Raw genomic sequence first — 23829 nt, forward strand, 5'->3', positions numbered from 1 at the left:
GATGTTTTCTTTTTAAAAAAAGAATCTTCTTGTCTGTTTTGAGATACAAATTAGTATGATGTTTAAATAAAATAAAGCTATCTCTACTGTTCATACACTGACTTTATCTTATGACAGAGTGTCTTGTGGCCCTTTAGTTTTTAAAAGAATAAACTATTGCTTTCCATAGGCATGTCCCTAATGTCTACAAGAAATATATTAATCCTCTTAACTGGAGAGGATATTAATAAGGACAAGTCTAATGTTATTGTTTTTCCAACTACCACAATCAGCATGCTAGTGATTAATACATTTTTTTTATTTTTAAAAGAAAATAAAAATTACTTTGGTAGAGTTGCCATTTTCTGATAATATAAAATTTGGAAGAAGAAAAAACAACTGTCTGATTTATATCCTCCATTGGGATATAAAAATGTAATAAACAGAAATTTATTAAATATATATACATATGTTTATTACATATGTGTATATGTACGTGTCTATCTCTGTGTGTATGTATACACATTTAATAACAAAAGTTTATTTATAAAATCCAGCTCAGATCCAACTAGTGAACCTCAGTGAACTCAATGCAATTTTAATTACGGGGTTCTATTTAAGGCAAGAAGAGGAAGCAAATTTAGAGAAGTGATTGTGGACGTAATCAGGACACTTGGCTCAAATCTGTTCTCTGTGATCTTGAGAGTTTCACTGCCACAAGTGCCGGGGCCCTTCCGTCTCATTCACACTTACTGTTCCTCTGTATTATACGGTAGCATATAGAAAAAAGTCACAAAAAAATTCACCAAAAATTAATCTTGGGGTAATTTTATTAGTCAAATTGTGTTTATGATGTTATAGGAAAGTGCTGTTCTTCCACCAGCTCTCAAAGAGAGAAACATTCACTAACATGTCACAAACTAAAATATTAATGTAGCGTCTTCAGGCTTCTCTCAATTCAGTACTTCTTGTAACCATAGCAACACACACATATAAAGGAGAAGGACAAGATGCCCCTAATTCTGTCTTGTCCAAGTTTACTGTCTAATATTTGATATTCCACGATTTATAGCTCCAGCAAATGAGGCATGCCTTGTTATTATTTTCAAATCATTCAATTATTCTTCCTGTATTTGAAACTACAATAAGAGCTATGAAGACAATACATCATCAGCTCTACCTTTGTTTAAATCTCCTCATTTTGAATATTGTGTCTGTGTTCTTGTAACTGAGCAAAAATACTATTTGAAAGACTGGATCTACTATCTCCAGAGAGGTTTATGAAACTATAATTTTGTCTTCTCAGACAGAGGTAGACTAAAAGAACGAGATTAGGAAGAGAACACATGTACAGTAGAAAGAGCATAAACTTTAGAGTGGGACTGATCTGTTTTGGAGCTCAGTCCTACATGTCCTACCGGAAAGAATTCAGGCCATGTTTCCCCATTTTCAAAACAAGGATATCGATAAACACTTCTGAAGTACATTGAGATAATTTAATGAGATAATATATATAAATCCCCAGCATAAACTGAACTGAGCTGCAAAAAAAATATAGCATATAATCTGAATCATAGTCTTCCCTCTCTTTTGATAGTCACAAGATAGAGTAGTAAAGGAGGACTACAACCCTATTTTGGCTACTGACAAATACAAAGTAAGAGTTCAGAAAAATAGTATCTCCTCAGATAAATCTGGAATTTCTGCTGGTATGTTGACTTTGATTCCAATATGACAAACCCAGAGGCTGCTCCTATTAGCAACTGGATGTCCCCTTGAACAGTCTATAGATCTCTGACTCCTTCGGTCAGCTAGTCAGTGCAGCTCTTCTGCTGGCAGCATCTGGAGAAGGCAGTTTGACAAGGTAGCCCCACAGAGCTTTCTGGGGTGACACTTTTGTTATAAACCATTTAAAGGAGCTGATCTTTTAAAGGTCCAAACTCTCTAGGTTACATTAAGAAAGCAGGTCCAGTGACTAGGGAATATCGTACGTCACTGGTTCCTTCAATATTTCATGCTGTCTTGTGAAACAGACACAACCCAGCTCAGTTCTGAGCCCTGTGTGAACTCTCATACTTCCCATGGCCGATAAAACAGGATGTTATAGCACAAAAGTCATCAGTTCCTCCCAAGAATTTCTTTTTTTCCCAGGCACCTAAGTCACAGATGCCTCTTCACATTGTCCTTTCCTAAGAACGGTCCCTGATATCCCCAAATGCCTTAAGGTTAGCTGTGCAAAAATAAACTTTAGAGCAGCCTCTGGATTACTATTTCAATAACCATATGGTATTCCAAAAAGTGAATTTTAAGCCACCAAGGTCATGCCGATATGTTAGTAGTCATTTGCTGTCATGGGAGGGGTGGCATAGGGCCCCCGCATTCTGTGTCAGCTGACAAGGGTTCTAATCCCAGCTCTCTCACTAGGCAATTACGTGAACATATGTGAATCATTCAATAGCTCTGGACCTAAGGGCCCTCATCCATACGGACTAAATCATTTCTGAGCTCCCATCCAGGACCAAGACTCTACAATCTGTACCCTCAATTTGCTATTACTTGGATAGCCAGGTGAATTAAATGCTCTCTCAGAAGTGCTAAATATCCTTCCTGAGAACGCTTGCACACAAGGTTATTAGGTAAATTAAAAAAAAAGTGTTTCTACTTGCAGAAAAAGCCTCTTTGCACTATGGCTTCACATTAATATTTAATGCATTAATATTATAAAGTTCATGTACACAACATTTTCTACTCTCTTCATTTTATCCAGTAAATGTGAACTTTGTGAGCATGAAACGGCAGGTAAATATATCAAATATATTTGTCAGCCACGTGGCTCTTTTTAAATGCTTCCAAACTGGAGACATTATTCAAAAGTTTTCTTTTACCTCTAACTATTTAGCAAAAACTTCATTTTTATTTTGAGCCCCAAATTACATTTATGATTAGTTTATTTTCAAACTCAACATATATTATACCAGCATCTATGGTGAATCATTTGTTCACCAATTAAATTACCAGGGGATAATATGATGACTTTGTTTTACCATAACTGCAGCCATTAGTCATGAATGAATTTCTTCATTGACACAGATTGGGTAATTCTCACGTGTTGTGATGCCGGTAAAGGCAGATCACAGCTTCCATTGCCTTTTATCTCTGTGCACTACTTGGTTATACAGCTTAAATTCACATCCATCAAACATCATTTCCATAACATTTTATTGGAGCAAATTTCTGGATATAGTACAAAATTGTCTGCAAACTCCTGGCATCTTGGGCTCAAGATGAATGATGACAGACCTGAGGCTAATCACTTCCATAATTCTACCTTAACTGCAGCTGTGGAAATACTTAGGCAAAAAACACACCAATGATCTATCTGAAATACTTCTGCAGGGGCAAAATGTTGCAAGTGGTATACTTCTATATATAAAATCACTGAGATAGATAGACCCCATGTATATGCAGATTCAATTGCCTTTATCTGTTTTTTACTTTATGCTTCAATTTGTTAGACTTAGTGAGCTCCTTTATAAAACCTCATATTCATAACCATAATAGATGCTCCAGAACCCATTTATAATTAAGAAAGCTGGACTAATAATTGCTTTATCAGCCTATACAGATATATTCAATCTTATTGGAAGGGTTATATTTTCCTACACATGAATTGCACATAGGCAGAGATAACTTCAGTTAAAGAAACATCTAGTTTATTATCTCAAGAATCTTCTAGGAGTCTTAGGTACATCAACAATAGCCTCTGGAGAAGAGACAGAGAAAGGCAACTCATCTGCTTGTATATAATAAAATTAGTAGACTTAATATTAATATCATCTATGGAGTGCCTAGCATAAGGTAGCCACCCTGTAACACATAATATATACAATGAAGCCTGAGTCACGGTCCCTGTCTCAAAGGCCTCAAGCAGTGGAGAAAACAAAGAAATACATAGATGTCAATTGGTATGACCGGTGCTCTTTTAGATGTCATGTGAAAATACCTGCTATGATGCCCAGCTCTATATGAGGAAGGCAAGGAAGGCTTCACAGAAGAGGAACATGTGTCATTTTTTGAATATCGAAAGGGTTCTTGGATGGACAGAAGGATGTCATTGTAGAGGCAACAGAAAATTAATAAATTTCCATCTGGACTTAAACATATAGTCTTTTGTGAATTTTATCAACTTGAGTCAGCCAATTCATAGATAAACTAGCTTACTAAAGCAATTTTCTACATCAGTAAACCATAAAATAGAACTTAGGGTCAGTGTTGACTTTGCATGGAAGCACAATACTGAAAGCCACCTGGCATCTCTTTCTATCTTTCTTTCTTAGCATCCACAGCTACAACATATATGGATCAAGTAAGTCATACGGAGTTCACTCAACAGCAATAACAGTAATGCATGTGTGTGAACACATGCATACGCATGTATAATATGCAGCTAGAGCTGGGTATACCTAGTCCCTGTTTCTAAGATAAACAGAGAAGATATTTATGTTGACGAAAATGTCTAGTACTATATGACATGTAATTTATTAAGTATACACAATAGAAACTTTAAGAGTACAGAAGATGAGATGCCTACATGATCTTTCAGGTCTGATTTAAGTTAGTGATTCTGGCTGTATGAATTTTTGCATGATTTCTGTCCAATCGATGATAGATCATAATAGTGAATTGATTTAAAAAGTCCAATAAACCCAGCTGGAGACGTCTAGGCAATATCCAAACCTCAAAGTAACTAACATTCAAACTGCAAACGAAATGCAGCATTTTAGAGTGACTGGTTTCAGAATCATGCACATGATGCATACTCCACATGTTTTCTTGAACACATACCTTAGCATCGCTATCATGCAGCATGTGGATGAACAAATGTAAAATAGCTACCAACATGTTATTAGAATTGGGAGAATGTTTTCATTGAGGCAATGCCAATCCTGGTAAAAAAAGAAAAAAAAGTCCCTGGAGTTTGAAGAAGTCTTAGCAATGTTTCTTGGTAGAGTTAAATATGGGTTTCTATAAATAGGAAAGGCAAAAAAGTAAAAGCTATTTTTGCCAACAAAAGAAAATTTTCATGCAAAGATGTGAAGCTACAGCCTGTAAGTAGAGAATGCAAGAATTGAGAAAAAATATATAGTACTTTTATTGTTAGAAAAAAATGGAAAACTAAACAATGTTGAGATGGAGACTACACTATACATGAACTAGTGTGGCAATATGACCCAATGTCAGGAGTGGTTAAGCTTAAAAGTCTATTTCTTTAAAATCTGGATGTTTCCATGTTACCATATGTTGTTTTTGTTAATTCATTTGTTCTTCTATCCATTTATCAAGACTTACTTAGTACTATTCTACATATATTCACTCAACATTTATTAAATTTTTATACATGTTGACTATTTTGCTACAACCTGGGAATTTTAAGATTCTCTTTATGGAGGATGGCTAGACTGCAGCAAATCAAAATGAAATTGCCATGTGAGAAATTATCATATGTTGTCATTGAAGAATTATACATAATTATTTTACCTTTTATCCGACATGACTCTTTTGTTATTGTTGTTCACCAGAGTTGGCTGACATAACTTTACAGTATCTAGAAGCTATAGTGGTTTCTTGTCAAATTTGCCTGCTTGAAGGGAGAAGGGTATATATGAACATTATAAATTAGAAGTGCACTTAATTAATTAGTAGACAATGAAATTATTTCCATTCACTCCATATGTAATAGTTTTCGAAACTAAAAATTCTGAAAGTGTATTATTTAAGACTTAGATCACATTTGTTGAAAGTTATTTTAAAAAAGACAGTGTCAATATCATCTTTGTCTGCCTAGTTCATAGAAAGTTGAAATGTTATTTAAAAACATGCCTAACTTAAACACTACCCACGAGCCATCTGATCTTCTTGTCTTTTGAATTTATCCTTCATTCTGGTGTTACATCTCAAGTACATTGTCGCAAAGGCAAATTTATGATTTTTAACCTCAAGAACCTGAAAGAAAAAATACACAAACTCCTAAACACATCAGGTACATTTCTCCAAAGTGTACTTGACATGGAGATGTCACTTACATTGGGTGACAATTAGAACTGAGAGAAAATACACAAGATAGCTTAAATGAATCGATCAATAAGTACTTACTGAATAATGTGCCTTTGAGTCATTTCTCAAAAAGGCAAAATACATTAACCATAAACAATTAAAACCAGCATGTTTTTTATTTGTCCTTTGTTTTGGATATTTGACAACTAAGGATATTTTTTTAAAAGCCGTTCTATTTAGCGTTGGTAGAGTACTATTGCATATAATTCTAATATGCCAGTAGTTTTAATATAAAAGATATCTCTACAACAGATTTAGCTCTGCCTAGATAGCATTGCTTCTGAGTGTTACAACAAAGGAAAAATGGTCTCAGACACAACTCCTGTTGTGTGTGCTGATTACTTAACTGAAGAGGCAAGTCTAGACGCAAGTATCTGTAATAGAGGAATGCACGTGCTAAGAGACAGGTGATCATTTCAATTGAGTAAGAGATCTTTTCTGACTGCTAGAGCTGAAATGCTCAATCCTTTTTGAGTTCTATACAAGCTATTTTATTATTTAAAATAAGGCTTTGCTCGGAATACACGTCTGCCTCTTCTTCGATATTATTAAATGATGATTAGAGGCTGCTGCATAGGGAACATATGAATGAAGTGATATGAGAGGTGTAGCAGTTTCAGTAAACAAGATGATAAATTGCTTTGAGGAGAGGTAGATCAAAGAAAAGCAGCAATGAGGGCCAGTGGTAGATGCAGCGCTCATAGCGAACATAGTAACTCAGCTGTCATAGGTTACTGGGCTCTTGGAGGGCTGACAATGAAGTAAGTGCAGAACTAATTCTATAGAATGACTCAAACTATAGGCTTTGAAGTACACTCTCTCACTAAAGTCAATATTGCCACATGTTCATCTGGACCACTTCCCAACAAACATGGAAATATCATCACTCACGAGATTCAAAAGGGTATAAGTTGGCTTTGGTCCACAGGTTTGAAGCATAGACAGGATATGCTGAATTCCGAAAAGAAAATAAAGTTGGAAAGATGTTTATTTCATTTTACAACAGACTTAATCTTACATACCCCGTATATGTGCCCCACTAGGATATGAAAAAGGAGTCAGAGTGACAGCGAAGACTCAAGCACTAGGAATAGTTGAATTTGATGAGGTAGAGGCATCATTCTTCCCACTTTGCTTTACCTATTAGAGGATCCTGGAAAGGAGGAAGAGCGAGAGAGACAGACAAAGACAGAGCCAGACAAGGACAAACAGACACACACACGGAGAGACAGAGAGAGAGAGAGAGAGAGAGAGACAGAGAGACAGAGAGACAGAGAGACAGAGATACAGAGAGACAGAGAGACAGAGACAGAGAGATCGGTTTATCTGGAATCAGTGTAGCTCTTTCAATGCAAATGAGTTGGTGTTGTTTGCCTTAGTGGAGGTTTAAGCACAGCATAAGCAGATAATAAATAATACAGGGACAGTTTTTGAAGGCAGGGGTTTTCAACCCTGACTGTACTTTAGAATGACCTAGAAGAGCTATTTATAATAATCTAATTCTGGATCCTAACCCAGACCAATTAAATCAGAATTTCTGAAAATATAAATCTCCACAGGTAATTTAATATGAAGCAAGGGTAAGAAAACTACCAGTCTAAGGGTATACAGAACAAGATGAGATAGAACTTGATAGAGTTGAAGATTTATCACGTTATTTGTAACGTTTGAATTTGTAAACATGTTGCAGTGAATTTGTAAAGTTTGAATTTGTAAACACGTTGCAGTGATAAATAACATCCATGTCTCAACAACAAGAAATGGATATAATAAACAATGTGAGAAGACCCCCTGACCTCAAAACATTTCTGGTAAATATAATGAGGTTCCACTAGATGCTAAATATTCTTACACAATTGGACACAACGCTGTATCTTAAATGCTAAGTATACAACTTGTTTTCTTATGCTGACATACATGCATTTGATCATTTGTTAGAAATCAAACACGTTGAATTTTTTACATTTTGGTTAGTATTATCATAGAGGGGAAATGTGAATATAATCTGAAATATTCTAAGATGCATGCTATTGTCCTGAACTGTCACTAGACTGCGGTTCTAGTCTGGTTCCTATCCTAACGTTTTGGTGATAACTTGACCTATCTGAATATTATTACTTTATTTCTGAAATTTAGTTAATAATACTTACCATGACCATACAGTATGGCTATTTTAAAAAGGAAGTTAAATAAACATTAAATAACAATGTACAGTGTGGTTGCAAGTAATGTTAATCAGGAAGCTATTTTGATATGTTACTTGGCATAGTTTTCCTTGATATTTCCCTTACACTGAACACTCATCCATTTTGTTTTAAAAGCTGAGGACCATATACAAGACTAAAAGTTTTTGAAGAATATGTGATGAGGCTGAGCTAGAGTAGGAAATATAGTTTCCACTTAGAGCTGATAAGGGGAGACTAAAGATCCATGTGCAGTAGTCTTCCTAAAAAGTGGTATTCCATCTTATTCAAACTCAAGGGAATAGAAGGATACGAGAAACTTCAGAGAGCTTTTGGGGAATCTGAAAGTAAAGGATGCTAATTCTTCAAATCATATTCCAGGGAGATTAAAATTCTGTGCCCAGAAGGGCATGGGAGAAGGAGTGTTTGAAATTAAGATTGATAAAATAGAGAGGTTCTGGGCTTCATTAGAGAGTTTCTAGAGGCACCAGAGTGGCCTCAAAAGAAATAAAAAGAGAATATACCTGGTTTTAGAGAGGCCCCATGTCTAAGAAGAAGATACATGGTAGCTGCAACCTTTATGCAATAGGCTGATAATCTAGACTTCAAATAAATTTTGCTATGTTAAATCTATCATATAAAATCTCATTGAATTCTTGCCCTATTTCTGGATTTTGTGTGTTGCTTCTTGTTTCACAGTTCTCTGCACTGTTTTCTCAGTGTTAGACTCAACCTGGACCTCAACGATGCCACAATTTTCAACTTGATTTTGGCAAACCATAATGAGACCAGAATGAGACTATGTAGCTCATGTATTAAGCGAATTTAAAGTAAACTACACTCTTTATACAACATTAGCTAGTAAAACAATGAACAGTTTAGCACACACAGAGTTTCCCACAATTTTACTATTTAGAGGTAAGATATGAAATACGTCAGGCTAGCATGTGAGAGAATTACACCTTCCATATATTAATTGATTACAGGACTGGCTTTTCTTTTAGGGGGAGCTAACGAAAGTAGGTCTAGAGAAAAGAACGATGAGAAAGTCAATTAAAATTAGATGGAGAGAGAATAATCTGGGATCAAAAGAGAGCTGGGCTCCTGTACTGCAGAGGAGAGTAAGGATGATAGCAGATGTCATCAAGGGATGGCTGTCTCAGAGCAAGGACTCCCCTACCCGCTCTGCCCTGCCATTCAGCAACAGTCTGCCCACACATAACTCCCACCCACCCCACACACTGACCAAACACACAAACGAGTTAAAAATGTGAGGAGGAGGAAAAGAGCTAGATTCCCTGATAGAAAGTGAGTTCATAAAGAAAATATCTTGACTTCTATTTGGGAAAGTTACCACCCCCTCAACTAACTACTGTTTTTATCTAAGGTGAAAAGTAAGATGCCTCAACAGAGAGACTCAAAATTACTGTGGCTAAAGAAAATGGAAGCACACGAGTGTATTTTTTCCCATATAACAGTACTTAAGTTTCAGGCTGCAGTACTACAAGGATGTTTAGAAATGGAGGGAGAGAGGAGAGACACCAGCCGCTCACCCCTGTTGGAACTGAACTGAGACAATAGGGCTGTCCCTACAGGTGGGTCAGCGGCACTACCACCTTTAAACGAGGCAAAACAAAACAAAACAGAAACAGAAACGTACTCAAAAAAAAAAAAAAGAAAGAAAAAACAGAAAAACTAAGCAACATAGGCTGTACTTTGTCTCACAACTCGAACTGGCCACGTGCCAGCTGCGAAGAATAAGAATATATTCATGAGCAAGTCAGAATCTGTCCTGTTAAATGCCTGCGGGATGAAGGTCAGCATCTGCTCTGTCATTTGAGTTTGTAATAGAAAAGACAAATTTGAACAGAGAGTTCTAAAGTGGGTATCAGAAGAGAAGAGGGTTTTTTGGGGGGTTAGTGGTGAGGAGGATCGGCTGTGCTCTTACAACCTCACTAGCATCAATCATTTAGGTCCATCTGTATATCCATGATCCACTCGTTATAGGTGGGGGTTAATTCAGCATATGTTTAATTTTTATACACTTACATACATAAAGCATATTTCATTTGAAGCTAAATCACATTGATTTATTTGTAGATTTAATAATTTTACTTATTCTGAACATTTATACTTCCTTTCTTACTCTGCAGTCATAAGCTGGCCTCAATACACTGAGGTATATTCAGCGTTATAAATATACTGTAACACCAGAAAAGCCTGCAATGCACATAATTTGAAGAGCAAAAATGGCTTGAAAGCATGAAGTCTCATTATCCATAGGTAAGTAACCAAAATCTGTGTCTAGATATTTAAATATAAACAGTTCGTGATATCCAGACTGTGAGAGATGTAAGTCACATTATCACTTCTTAATTGACCCCATTAGTAACTTCGTTACTTCTTTTTGGTTTTAAAGGGATCCCGTGTGAGCTCATGAGGCTCAATTGCTTTGGGTGAGAGAGAAATGAGCACTTTTCCGTGGGCACTTTGCTGGGATTTTGTTGATACACATCACACTTCAACTCCAGGTTATGCTACAATAATCTTTGGGGAGCTTATCATGTTTGTTGGCTCCCTTAGCAATCCACGTGCCTAAAGCCAGCCCTGCTTATCACATTTTCCAATCTCTCCCTGTCCATATGATCTTCTCTCCTGGAGCCCATGGTGCATTGTTGTACCTAGAGGACCATTTTTACCTTCTCAGGTAACAGGTCTATTTTATCATCAACATTCTTTTTCTACCATTGAGATACAATTTATTTTTTAAGAAAAATATCCATAGTGTCATGCTACATTAAACAATGGGACTTTAACTTCCCCAGAAGTATATAAAGGCTGAAGGGTTGAATTAAAAATACAAGATCACATTTCCTTAGTTGCTGATAGTAATGAGACAATTAGCTCTGTCTCATACATGCACTTTGGGGTATTTTTTGTTGATGGTTGATATTTTTCAATAATACCCTCTCTAGAGCTTTCCTGTCTCTGATTATCAGCTGGTAATCTTCAAATCCCTTTGCCCTTTTCTCTTTCATGCAGATATTTAAGCTCCTTCATTTATAGGTTTACATAATTTATTCACTGAATGCTTGTCAGAGCTGCAGCTCCTATTTTTTAAGGAATCTTTCTCGGGAAATTGCTAACTAAATTTTCACCTGTATTGAAAGAAACTTAGTCTTTGTTGAAATTCTGTCAAAATAGTTCATTGAATAGTGAAATATTCAAGTTATCTCTTTTAAACTCTACAAAAAAGTACTTAACAGTCATTAACAGAATTTCTAAATGTGCTAAGTACTCTGCTAGGCACTAGGCAAATATGATGTCCAACACACATTCCCTGGCTCCAGTGTAGACAGGTTGACAGCGTTACATAAGAAAAGTGTAAAAATAACAAGTTATATGCAATATAAGGTAATAATCAAATGAGTAACATCTGAATCAAGTTCTGTTTTTACCATACTAGCTGTGAAACCCTGGGCAAGTTTCTTACTTTGAACTTGGTCTCCTCATTTGCATAATGGGATAATAAAAATAATGCCTGCTCTGAGGCAGAAATAGGAGCATAAACATAAAGTCTTAGAACAGTGTCTGGCACACAGTGGGCATTAAATAAATGTCAGCTATTTTTGCTATTATCCTTAAAGCAGAGTCAAAATACAGGGTTGTGCTCAGAACTATATAGGAGCTAAGAGAAGGGAAAAATGTCTCTTTTGAATAATAGTAGAAAATATGAGCAGCTGCAGAGGCATGAGTGAACTGGATGGATCTTTATGGATTAGTAGAAATTTCTCTGGCTTGGCTAGCTGTTAGGAGTGTGTGTGTGTGTGTGTGTGTGTGTACACATGTATGTCTGTTGGGGGGAGTGTTCAGAGATAATTCAAATTTGCATTTTGTTTCATTTCTTTTCCAGTTAAAGAACTAGTCTCATTAAGCCCATTATATCACTCATATCATTTCTAATTCTTTGTTTGCAATACAACCTTTGACTATTTATGAAGAAAATGTATTGGAAGGTTTGGGGAATGCACAGGATCGAATGGAAGGGTGAAGAACCAGGCCCAGAGAAGTAAGAAACCCAGCAGTCAAGGTACTAGGGACCACCCAAGAGTATCCTGTGGGTGCCTCTGCCAGGATGAATAGACTCCAACTGCTTTTTTAATGCTTCCTCTCAAGATTCTAGATTCCTGTTACAGTCCTACCTCTGTCTGCCATTAATGGTGTCAATGTCAAAAAAAACCCCCACACCAGTGACAGGGTAGTAAGTAATTAAATGGTTTATTACTCAGGAATATGCCAGGAAGGGAGTCCTTGGGTGAGGGGCTCACCACAGCAAGAGGAAGAGGGGAAAGCAGAAAGCACGGTGCTAAAGCAGCCCACCCACAGGAGGGCTGCAGATGAATCCTGGGAGGCCTCTCCTGCTGCAGGAGAGGAAGATCAGAGGGGCCGGGAGAGTTGCCTTACCTTGATGTGTGGGGCCTAACAGGAATGAATACGGGTGGGACCTCTGATAGTGTCTGCCATGGCAGCTGTTAATGGCTTAGCTAAATGCAGTTTTGCAGTGAGTGACTAACTGCTTCCAATTCTATTTCTCCAGTTTCCATGAGAGAGAGACTGACTGGTTATGCTTTGGTCATGCAACCACCCCATGTCGACTGCAGTGACTTTCACTTGATTCACAGTCCACCACGATGCCACATATTGAGGACAGCTACTTCCCACGAGGAAAAAAATTGAGCAGCCAGAGGATCGGAAGGAGCAGTTCCTAGCCCTGAGGGCATGATGACTTCTAATCTGAAATCTGAAAAAGTTTTTTTTTTTTTAAAGTTTTTTTTTCTTTTAAACTTTATAATAAAAGTAAAAAAAAAAAAGACAAGGAACACATTTTTGGGGGTAGAAAGGTTATGCTGGACGAGACACAGAAACAGGGAGGTAGGAGAGAGAGTGAGATAGATTGAGAAATATATAAAAGTAAAAATTAAGATAATATTCAGATTTTAAATTATTTTCTTTGAAGTGTGCACTATACATAAACCTGTGCATATAACTAATCCTTCAAAGCTATCTTTATGTTTGCTACAGACATTATGAGGTATAGTAATTCTCAAAAGAATTCTTGAGATGAAGTATTCACTAAAGCACACTAAAATGTATTCAATAAATACTGAATTATTTTTAATGAACTTTCATAATCTTGTTCACGTGATAATACTTTGTGAGATTTTCAGAGTATTTTATAATATACATACATATTATGAGAGCATTTAATTCAAAAGTTGCACAAAATATTTTGAAAAAAATAAAAAAATTATAAAAACATCCCATACTTCAAAGCAGATGATAAAATGTTTATTCCATTTATTTAATTCTTTACAGATTAACTGACCATGTTTTTTCTTAACCTCTTAACTTGTATTAGGGTTGGAAGAAGGAAAGATAATAGCTTTGCCAAAGATCGTGGCATTAAAAATAAGAGAACAGATAATATTTAGCACCAGTCTTTAAAGAAGAATATATGTTTCACCAAAATATAAAGCTATGATTTAATGACATCAGAACTTTCAAATCATATTCAAAATTGATTCAAAATTAGATGATTTCACACTATATATCACTGAAGAGAAATTATTTTGTGACTCCTTATCTGATACACAAGGTAAAAATGCCCCCAACCACTGTTTTCAGTTTCATAACAATATGTCAAAAACTCTTTGTAGCACAAAAAACGGTGTATACTATTTAGTCACAGGCCTCTATCCTCTGCTCACGTCTGAAAGAATTAGAACAGAAGCTATATTTGTCTAATTCCTTACGATCTCAACACTTAGTACGAGGCCAACCCTTTGATAGTAGAACTCAAAGGGATTGTTCTTCCTATTACATAATCAAGTGGTTGCAATATGGTACCAGGGAAGAAAGAATTAGGCATAAAACATAATTTCCTTCACTCCCAGGTCCACTGTTGACTAACTTTGTACCTTTGGGAAAATAACTTTTTTCGGTTGTTTATGAAAGGGTATGTAACTCTCTGAGTAGTTTTAAAGATGAAAAGTATATATTAATAGACATGAAAAACACTTATCAAATTCAGCTTCCTTCTACATATACTTGAGAATAACAGTTTTGTGTTCAATGTCCAAGAACATATAAGGGCAATCTGGGAATTAAAGGGGAGAAAGATCTATATTGGGTTTGAGATTTTCCTTAATATTGACAAATTCTAAGCACTTAAAAATATATTTGCATGAAGCTCTATTTTAGCTCCTATCTACAAGTCTTGAGAGCCAGTAAGATGAGAAAATTCAGAGAAAGTCTTTTAACAATACTTATTGAGTACTTACTTAGTGTGTCTAAAAATTCTGCTAGCTAGCTCCTATGATTATGATTAAACAAACAGAAAATTATTCTAGTAAGAAATGCAGACAGGTGAATTAAAAAAATAATAACATGCTAAATCAAAGGAAATATGATGCACGATGAGCCATTTTTGTCAAGACATTTGCTCTTGAACCCTTATAACAAAACTATAAAACCAGCGGCGTGCTGGAGCCAGGTCCTCCAGGCTCAGGAGAACTAATTGTGGGCATCTCCTCCCAACTCTGATTTCAGTGACATTTTGTTGGTAAATTGAAATTGGCCATGGTGGGGATATTTACACAAAGGCAGTAGACAAATATAGCAAATCAAGACTTTCCTTCGCTACCACCCCTGGAGTCATTTTTAAAATGTTTATACAGTGATGTTTATATACTACTGTACACAAAAAAAATAGTTGAAAAGAAAAGAAAAATACTTTTATGTCTTTTGACTAGAATAACTTGACATTTTACTTTTTTTTTTTTCTCATCTCTGTGAAGGCATAGTTTGCATGCTTATGATAGTTTTAGAATGTTTTTCTCCTTTTCTCATTTCTAGGAACCTCCAGAATAAGTAGTAATGAATAATTCAAAGCTGCTAATGAATGATTTTCTAATTAAGATGTAAGATAAATTCATTTGAGTGATAATTTTGATATAGGGTTAAGTAATTTTTCAGCATTTCCCCTTTAGCTGATGGTCTCATCATTACGCATCAGAGATAATAACTCTTGTCACATGTTATAGATCAATGCATGGTCAAAATGAAATACCAAACTGGAAGACTTGCGGGAATTGATTGAGCAGTGGCTGTAGTATTCAAATGACCTGAGGTGATAATAACTTGCTTAAATACCAACTGAAATTCAAAGCACAGCTTTGCTGGATTGAGTGCAGTTTTGCTCAGTACAAATTAATTTCACAGTTTCCTTTTTCACTGGTGATCACCAAGGATCCATGTCCCACTGCCAATAAATAAGACTTCATTTGTTCCTTGAAATAATTATTTGTGTGAAAAAGAACTTGCAGAAGCCAGTTTCGTAGCCTGCAGCTATTTCTCCTCCACTAGAGCAGTCCAAATTCGTTAACTTTTAGCAATTACTTTTGTACCAGATGATTATCTTTCTAACCCAATCAATTTGTCTACATTTTCATCACTGCACAAGCCTTTAAACCAGGGAGAAAAGCTGCCTGTTTGGATACTTGGTAGAGGCCAAACTTCCACTTTAGGTGTTTTTTTTGGTTTGTTTGTTTATAAAATTGTAAAAATGTGATAAATTCTTTAGTCATATTTCTTTTAAGATTTCTTTTCCAATAACCTTCCCCCACCCCTCTCTGGCTTCATGTACCATGGAAAAGTTTTTAAAATAGTTTCAAGCAAGTAAATATAATATTTCCCCTGAATTACTACCAGTGAGCACCAGGTCCAAGATTGCTGGTACTTCTTAGCCATCTTTACACTGAGAGTTGGTCTGTTAGTGTCCTAGTGTTCCGCTACAGGCAAGGAGCTGCTTACACCTGGGGCTGAGGTTCTAACTGCTAACACCTCCTGCAGGCAGGTGAAGGTTACCAAGAAAGGGAAAGAAAAAAGGTCATGAACACGCAACAGCATGTTTTCCCAGAGCCCTAGCTAGAAACATGTCGAAAACTGGAGAATGCCCGCTGTCGTTTTCAGAGGACGTTTCTAATGTTACATTAGAGATCTAGGGTTCTAAAGACATAAGAAATTCTGGAAAGGACCTGAATTTATAGTGTTTTTTGATCTAGGTCTTCTCTAGATTTGTGAGAGGCCCTCTCCACAATTGGAAAGTTAGTTACCCCAGAAGTGAGAAGCGATTACAGCCTGAGGACAGCCATGCCAGAGTCATTCCCAGGGGAGGGGCGTGCTGGATGAATTCAGCCGGAGTAAATAGAGAGATTACTGAGCCAGACAAGTTTGAGAGGGAAACCTGATTCACAATTTAGCAGGTTTGCACCGTTGGCTAAACTTCTCACTTCTCCAAGCCCTGAATGTTTGATTTGTGATATTGTGGTAAAAATGTTAGCTATTAAAAATGGAACATTTATATAAATCTGGCATCAAATAGAATTTTTACCTCTTTTATCTGTTTTAATCCTTTTAACAATTATACGAGGCGTATCTTGCCATTATCTCCATTTTTAAAACGAGGAATTGGGAGTTTTACAGTGATTACATAGTCTTCTCAGTCATATCACTAGCAAATGGCAGTTAGAATTCAAACCCAGGAAATCCCATTCCAAAACTCACATTCTTCTCAATTATGCTTCACTAACCATTGTATTTCTCTCCTAGTTGATAGCGACTTGAAATATATATAAGAAGTATTAATTTGCTATTGCTTTGTAACAAAATATCATACATTTAATGGGTTAAAGTAACATCTATTTATTAGCTCATGGTTCTATAGGTCAGAAGCCCAGGACAGAATGTCTGGCTTTCCTGCTCAAGACCGAATCAAGGTATATATAGTTGGACTGGTTTCTCCCTTAGAGGCTCTGAGGGTTGTGGGGAAGGGAAAACAACAACAAAAAGCTCTGCTTCTAAGTGGTTGGCAGATCTCACTGCCTTGTAATCATAGGACTGGGGTCCACGTTTACCCCAGAGATGTCATCTGGCCACTGCTCTCAGCTCCTAGATGCTGGCCCTTTATTGGGGAATTCCCAGCATGGGCGTTTGCTTTCCAGAGTGCATATTCCTGATGTCTTTTTGGCCAGTGGGAGAGATCTCTCTGTCCTTAAGGGGTCATGTGATTAAATCAAGGCCACTTGGATAATAGCCCTTTCTTAAAGTCTCTTAAGTGTCGTATAATATAACCCGATCACAGAAATAAAATAGTTCCTTTTCATGGCCTTGGGTATTATGCAGGGTGTCTCTATTATACTCAGGGCAGGAAGTCTTGGACACAATCTTAGGATTTTGCCTACCATGTGAATAAGGGTAAGTAATAGTCTGAGAGGGTTGTGAGGATTCAGGGCAATAATGTTAAATAATAAATTTAGCATCTTGATTAGCACGTTAACTCTTGATACTTCTAAGAGTAGTGATGATGCCATAAAAAGAGACTTATGCTCATGCCTAAGGGATAAGCATGGAACCAAAATTAGAAAACAAAATCCGATTTAGAGTGAAATAACCCAGGTAAGAAACAAGACTGAGATGTGCAGCGAGGGTTCAGATTTTGTTGTTAGAGACCAATTTTTATAACTTGCAGACTTTATTGGATCCTGGTAGCTTGTCAGTAGGAACTAGATCAAATCTTAAGGCATAGAAACAGGGTCAACATTATTCATATTGATATTCAGGCTTTGTATCGTTAGCTTAGTTGCATCCACAGTATGCAGGTTCTCATTAGTTCCATCTGATATTCTTAGAATAAACAATTTCCTTCTCTGACTTAAGGATTCTGTTAGTTCTCTTCATATATTACCACACTCCCTAGTACTAGTAAATTCTTATCTAGCCACTGCTATTATTGTTATGGCGTGAACGATTCTAAGACCCAGGGAGCCAATTGAGATTAATTATGAGCCTTTATCAGCTGGCCTGCAACTGACTCTTTACCATGCAAGGTTAGAGGAGATCAGCCCCGGGGTTTGAGAGTGAGGCAGTTATAAAGCCTAGAACAAGCAAGCAGATTACAGAAGCAGAAGTTGGCCATTAGCACAATACATCACCTAGTACCACACCCTGGTTAACAAGTAAGTGGATTACAGAAGCAGACATTGGCTCTCTTCATATCTTATACAATACACCTCCTAAACCACACCCAAGCAAGTAGGACAACTCCTAGTATCTAAATATATTTCTTCCCTGTAGCTGACTTAGCTAGTTGGCTCACTTGAAAATTTTCCACCCTTAACATTATCAATTACTACATCTCCCAAAGGAATTTTATAGCATCTCTGTGATATATTATTTTAGAGACTAATGTTACATTTATATACATATACATAGGCATATTATATATGTGTGTATATATATATAATTTATATTCAAAAGCAGGCCTTAGTATGTATAAGTGATCACGTGGTATAAAAGCCATGGTAGTCGGCTAATATAAATTATGGCCATGTCAGATAAAGCTTTGGTGTAGTACCTATTAGATCAGATTATGGCAGCTGTATGGGAGTTCATAATTCTTTCTCCTCTATATTTTATCATCGTTTACATAAAATCAAACTGTAAACAAGAATATAAGACAGGCACACTACCATTAATCATCAGATTTTGCAACAGTGATAATTATCAAGATATAGAGATTTTATATCAAGAATCTTTGGCAGTAATGAGAATAATTGTTGAATATAAAAGAGCTTCCTTCTTTCATAAAACATTTAATGAGAGCCTACTTTGTGCTAAGTAATGGTGATATATAGCAGGGATAAATAATATCTGCTCTCAAGGAGATTACATTGTATTCAGGGATAAAACAGGGAAGTAAATCAATGACTAAAAAAGCATGACGAGTTATGCCAGAGTTATGCTCAGAAAGCTATAGAAACACATTTTTTTTAAATACTAGAAGTGTGTTAACCTTTGATTATAGACTGTGTCATCGAAACACAGGCTCCAATCTTATCCCACTCTTCACTTTTCCTATTATATTATCACACATATAGTAGGTTTGTAATTTATGTATGTTCAATAAATAAATGAGAAAATGAATTTTTAGCAAGTAATTTGTCTATCTGCTTATGAATATCTTTCTTTCTTTCTTGTAATGACCCTCAAAAATTACAGTCTATCCACACCATTTTCTTCTCTGGACCTGGCTTTGGGGTAAAGCCAGGTTTAAGGTTCCTGGTTTAAGGTTCAGACCTAATTCCATCAGCCTAATCTATTGGTTCTCAACCAGGAGCATTTTTACCCTCCCGTGGGCATTCAGCAATACCTGGAGACATTTTTGTGGGGAGTGTTGGGGTACAGTGGGTTGCTACTGGCATTTAGTGAGTAGAGGCCAAGGATGTTGCCACACAGCTACAATGCAGAGGACAGTCTCCCTCCCCAGGAAAAAAATTATCTGGCAAAATGTCAGATATTGAAAACCCTTTACTCTCACCTAACCTCTGGAACTGGTTCAGGGAGGAGCACTTGATCCACATTGATCTAACCAAATCAATGGTGGGAACTTTTTCTTGATGGTCAGGTAAAATGAAGTTCTGTCAATGGGATACAAATACAGAAGAATCCATTGAATATGGAACTATCTAGAGTTGAGACCTAGGGAAACAAACTGAGACCATGAAGAAAAAGTTATATGAGATTAGGGTCCAACCACATCAAGGAGATTTAGCTAAGAAATATAAAAAGAGATTAGTATGATTCGAGCGAGGAAATTAAACATAACCTGAAGCCTTCCCTACCTCTGAATGGTTTAGTAATATAATCCAATAAATTCCTTTTAAATTATTTAAATCCTGTGGTTGTAATAATTTTCAACAAAAACTCTTCAATTTGAAGAATAAATGAATTCTAATTAAGACAGGTAAAAAAGAGCAAAGGAGGGACAAGCACTTAAGCACTATCAAGAACATGATTTTATAGAAACTCTTGATGCCACTGGCATATTCTAAAATATTTCACTGATATTCAGAGCAATTTACCTTGCATTCAGAGATTCCTTCATTGGAAAGATGCTGTGCTCCCACCCCTAATTTCCTGCATTGCCAAATATTTTCCACAAATTCTATCTCCTCTAAGACAGCTTCCCAGATTTCATTGTATTTTGGAACTATAATCCACATTAAGAATGAAGTTTAAATAAGGACTCAGAACACAAACGTGTATGCATGTCCATGAACCTTTGTGTGGATAGATTGCTCTTACTGAAATTCACTGTAACATTTTCTCTTATTTCTCATCTCCTTCCTATTTCATATTTGAATAAAAACTACCCACTCTCCCAGTATTCTGTATGTCTTTCACATCACAGCATTACCATCTCCTCGACTACTCTAATACAGATTCTGGGAGCCATAGTAATCTCTCCCTTTCCCCCTTCCTTACAGGGAACCCATCTATCCTGCATCCATGCTTCCATCTTAACTGAAGCATCGTCTAGACCACAGCCATTCCCCATTTGGGCAGTAGAAACAGCTACCACCTGGCTTTTACCCTTTCATAGTTATCGCTCCATAACTTTTTAAAAATGGAAAGAAAAGTCAGGCCATGTCACTCTACATTAGTTTCTTAGAGCTTTCATAACAAACTATTATAAAGTTGGCAGCTTAAAACAAAATACATTTATTTTCTCACAGTTCTGGAGACCAGAAGTCCTAAATAGAGGGGTTGGCAGGGTTCACTCTCTGAAGTTGCTAGGGGAGAACACTGCCTTGCCTCTTGTAGCTACTGGTTGACCCCAGAAGTTTCTTGACTTGTGGCTGTTTCACTCCAATCTCTGCCTTTATCTTCAAATAACTTTCTCTCTACCCGTTTTTGTCTAAAATTTCTATCTGCTCAACTCTTATGAAGACATCCATCACTAGATTTAGGGGCCACCCTAAATTTAGGATGTCCTCATCTTGAGTTATCCCTAAGTTAAGGATAACTTAATTATATCTGCAAAGATCCTTTTTCTAAATAAAGTCACAATTACAGGTTCCCCTGGGCATATATTTAGGGAAGACAGGGTACAGCTTTGGTAGTCAAGAAATGGGATATGATTTTGAACACAAATTTGAAAGCTATTAGTATATAAACATAATTTGAAACCTTGGAGTAAATAAAATTACGTAATGAAAAAAGATTATAATATACTACATAATTTTTTTTTGTTCTCCATTATATATCAAAGTGACAAAATGTTTTGTTTTGTTTTTTTTTAACTCTGATATATCTGAACTATGCTGAGAAGTTATAAATGATCATGGCAATGGTAACGTAAGGGAGAAAAACCAATGATGATGACAACTGAGAAGCATTAGAGCATGTGATCTAGTTCATTGTATGCATCTAGGTCTGTTCTCAAAGTTTAAATTTTGCTGTGTGATTGTAAATACAGGAGTCAATTCCCTTAAGCAATGATTCTCACCTTTTGTTCAATATCATATACAATTAGTTGGGGAGCTTTTAAAAATCCCAGTACCTAGTCTACACCCCAGAGCAATTAAATTGGAATGTCTGGGGTTGGCGTCGAAATAGCAGTACTTTTTAAAGCTCCCTAGGTAATTACAATATGCAGCCAAGAGTGAGAATCACTACTTCTCAATAGTATTCTACATTCTTTATTAAACCATATATATGTGTATGCATGTATTTCTGTATGTGTTTATTTCTTTTTTTAATTTAATTTTTTATTAAAAATTTTGGGGTGACATTGGTAAATAAGTTTCAAGTGTACAATTCAACAATATATCATATATATGTATATATATGTATACATATATACATATATATACACATATACACATATATCCATGTGTATATATATACACATATTATATATATGATATACATATATATAATGTATTTATGCACATATTATACACATATTATATATAATATGTGTATATATATATATACACACGGATATATGTGTATATGTATATATATGCACACACACATATAATATGTATATATGTGTGTGTGTGTGTATATATAGCATGGTGTGTTCACTACCCAAAGTTAGATTTCCTTACGTCATCAAATATTTGACCACTTTTACCCTTATCTACAACCCCCCCTTCCTTCATGTAGTCATTTCTCGACTTTCTGTTCCACTGATATCACAGTACTTGTTTTCTGATATCACAATACTTGAATTATTGTTGACTGATTCATGTGCTAATATACTTTAGAACTAGACATTTTTATATTTTTCCTAAGGATTTATATATTCTTGTATTAATTTGTTTTTAAAACACCTGTTACTTTAATTTAAACAATAAATTTATTTTAAATTTCATTTAAACAATTTTAATTTAAACAAATAAAACAAATAGGATTCACTTCTATGAATCCACTTCAGTAGCTAAATTTTATTCCTTTTACCAGAGTTCTTTAGCGCCTTCTATGTTTCTTCACCTAGATCTTGTATCTGAGCCGCCATGTGGTCAGCAAGTCTAACAGCACAGTTTCTCTTATGTTCTCTTTCAGAGCAACCTTGTTAATAAATAATATGAATGATTTTTAAAAAGGAAGATGACACCTGGTCATTCAGTTTTTACCCATCTCATTAACAACTGGAATGTACCCTAGGCCTACTGTGATTATGGAACATTCCTAAAGAATATTAAAGCTACGATTTGCTGCATAGAATCCCATCAATTTCCAGCGACTATCATGAATCTAGTATCTCTTCTAAGACACCTACTTTAGGAGTTTGTAGAAGCCATTGAATGTATTTCTTGAATAAATATAATTCAATCACATTCTCTAAAAAAATATTCTTAGAACATGACTAGTGATTTCTCAGTTCTTATACAGCGAATAATTTCATTTTTTAAGCATTTCATTAGATGACATCTTTCTTATCCCTGATTAAGAGCAATCGAAGAAAAAAATAAATCATCATGAAATAATGAAATGGGATTTATAGGAAAAAAGGTCGAAGATATATATATTTTTTCTCACCAAGACTTTATTAAAGGGATTTAACCTCTGGCTTACTAAGTATACATTGGTTACTGTTTTTGAAGGCTGCCTTCAAAATTCAAGTTTATTGGTGACTTAAAATCTACCTGGCACATAAACTAGAACATTATAATAATTATTAACTTTTATTGAACACACTACATGCTAGGCACTATGCTAAGTGTTTTAAATAATAACTGATTATTATTTTTAAATGTCAGCAACCCCGTGATGGAAAGCTATTATAATTTCCAGATTACATATAAGGACATTGAAGCTCAGAAAATAAAGTAGCTTTTTCAACTAGCAGGTGGCAGACCTAGAATTTAAAACTTCTCTTTCTGATTCCAAAATCCACATTATTAATAACTTTGCTATTCATTCATTTGTTCGGCCATTGAAAGATTTATTGAGGTCCTATTACTGCCTAGCCCTGGACTAGACACTAGGGGCAGAGAGGCAAACGAGATAATGTGCCTACCCTCGTGGAGCGATAAATTATGCATTATGTGACTAATAGATATTTGTTCGATTATGTTGAACCTTTCAATGACATTCTTGTCTTAAATGCAACCCTCTTCATGCATTTTTTTTTTTTCCAATT

Source organism: Pteropus alecto, unplaced genomic scaffold (genome assembly GCF_000325575.1).
Source record: "Pteropus alecto unplaced genomic scaffold, ASM32557v1 scaffold5, whole genome shotgun sequence".
NCBI classification, from domain to species: domain Eukaryota; kingdom Metazoa; phylum Chordata; class Mammalia; order Chiroptera; family Pteropodidae; genus Pteropus; species Pteropus alecto.